The sequence below is a fragment of the Penaeus japonicus genome, unplaced genomic scaffold (assembly GCF_977035675.1).
Source record: "Penaeus japonicus unplaced genomic scaffold, GWHDUDI00000001_assembly GWHDUDI00000035, whole genome shotgun sequence".
Lineage (NCBI taxonomy): Eukaryota > Metazoa > Arthropoda > Malacostraca > Decapoda > Penaeidae > Penaeus > Penaeus japonicus.
The window spans coordinates 24,241,675-24,244,174 of NW_028234437.1; positions in this window are offsets into that span (position 1 = coordinate 24,241,675).

The window sequence follows — 2,500 nt, forward strand, 5'->3', positions numbered from 1 at the left end:
GAAAAAAATGAGTGAGATCACACAGACACACCTATCTTCACACCGAATAACACACCACTCCCACGCCCGCCTCCCCCCCCCCCTTATGACTACAATGATTCTCCAGCACAGTGACTCCACGCCCTCTACACGTCCGACTCTCGCTTGTATTTTCAGTTATCTGGTTTTAAAGTTCGGAATAACATCTGAAATTTCTCCTCATATTTCAGTTAGCGCAGAACTCGTGTTAACATTTTCCTTTTGCTAAATTATTTTTGTTGTTTTTCTTTTTCTGATTTTTTTTTTTTTTTTTTTTTTTTTTTTTTTTTTTTTTTTTTTTTACTGTTGTTCCTGTTGCTGTTCTTCTTGTTCTGTTTAAGTCCCCTGTTGATATTATTGTTATTATTATCATCCTTTTTCTCCATGTCATCATCTTTATTGTTGATGTCATTAGCATCAATCATCGTTATTATTGTTATTATTGATGTTGTCATTTTTGCTATTATTGTTATTGTTACTGTTATCATTATCACCATTATTACATCATAATTATCATTATCATTTGTGTTATTATCTTTATCTGCATGATCATTATCATTATTACTATTATCTTTAATACTATCATTGTTATCATTACCATTACTATCATCATTATCATTATCATCATTATTGTGATTATTATCACTATTAGTCTCATCAATATTATCATTATCATTATTATCCTTAACATCATTATCATCATCATTATTACTATTACTATTATTGCTATAGTAGAACCAGTTGCCTTTTGAATGGTATTGCTATTGCAAAATACCGCTAATGCAGTCATTTTGTGGATCATTATCTAGTTATAGGATTATTACCCACGATTATCATCATCATTTTTGTTCTATTTCTGTGAACTTTTTCCTTCGATTATTTTGTTTTCTTTTAATTCGCTTCCCATCCCTTTTCCTGCTTGTGTTATTTATAGCTTCATTTATTATTTGTAATGCAATTGAGACCTTCTTCTTCCAGCGTTTTGATTTCCTTTTATTTTGCAAAATCTATTTCATCAAAAGGCATATATCTGTTTAACCAATGAAACAAGATTAATTATTTTTTTCGGTCTTTTTTTTCTTCAAAAAATCTGTATCTTTAATTAAGGAAACAAAATAAAACGAAATTCCTTCGAAAGAGGAATCTATTATTATATGATATATATCATACATAGGAGTAAATCAGGTATACACGTTCATATATGAATTATACATACGAATATTATATATATACAATGCCTTTTTCAGTTTGATTTTGGCTCTACGTCCCTGAATCCCAGATATGACAAATAATGCTGACAGTTCGAAATAGTAATCATTAAGTACTTACGACCTGCGCTTTCAAAATTAAAAGTTTACGTTGATAGAACATCTGTCGAAATTACCTTCCTTTTTAGCAGTGACATTTTTTGAGGCGGGTGTCCCAAACAAAAAAAAAGAAAAAAGATTTGCCTGCCGGGTCTGGAGAGAGAGGAAACTAGATATCTGTTTTCACTAGTCCTTGTTTGAACCGAAAAACCCTGGCGGTTTGCAGTAATTTACAGGCAAAATTTTGCTCTTTAGCTAGTGTCTGCTTTTTTTTGAGATAAAAGACACACACACACACACACAGAAAATTGGAAATTCTGTATTCCAACTTTAAACCGATACGGAATACAGAGGTCACGTAGAGTCTGTACGTGCTGGAGAATGATCAAAGAACTGTGTGTGTGTGTGTGTGTGTGTGTGTGTGTGTGTGTGTGTGTGTGTGTTTGTGTGCCTGTTTTGAAAAGTACCCGTTTTTGTAACACAAATTTCTCTAAATATTTTTTTTCAAATATACCATAGCGACGTTGTAACATTTCTTACCTAACCAATTAACATTCATATCTCATCCCCATACGTCTGAACCAAAAATATCAGTTCTTCTTGTAAAGCACTGTTTCTGCCACGCTACCAGAAGAGACGCAGATGAAATAATGATTTCCCCCGACTCAACGGCACTCAGGCGGTACAACTCACGACATCATCCAGACATTAACAAGCGATAGCTCATTAAAACGTTGTTTAATTCTGACGCATATATTATCTAGCCAATGGCCTCCAGTAAAAAACTAGAATTAGGTGTGGTATTCTCACTGTGTATTTATTTTCTATGAGAAAAAGAGACGAAAATCATCTATGTTTTAATTTTTTTTCTAACAGGTAACCAGAAAATGGACTTGTAGCACTGATCTTTATTCAATGTGGGTCGAGACACTCGCGGTGAACTTCTGAACTAAACCAAACATGTAGTCGTTTACATGATCTGATTTTTCTATTGTAACGCGAGATTGAAAGAACCTCCCGGTAGGAAAGGAAGAACAGTGCAAGAGATATAAATAAGAAAGCCACGTTTTGTTCACGGCTGAATCATCCAGAGTGGGAAAATGGAGAGATCAGGAGTCGGGTGGGTGGGGTCGTAGGGGGGGGAGGGGGGATAAATAAGAGGGTAAATGAAAGAG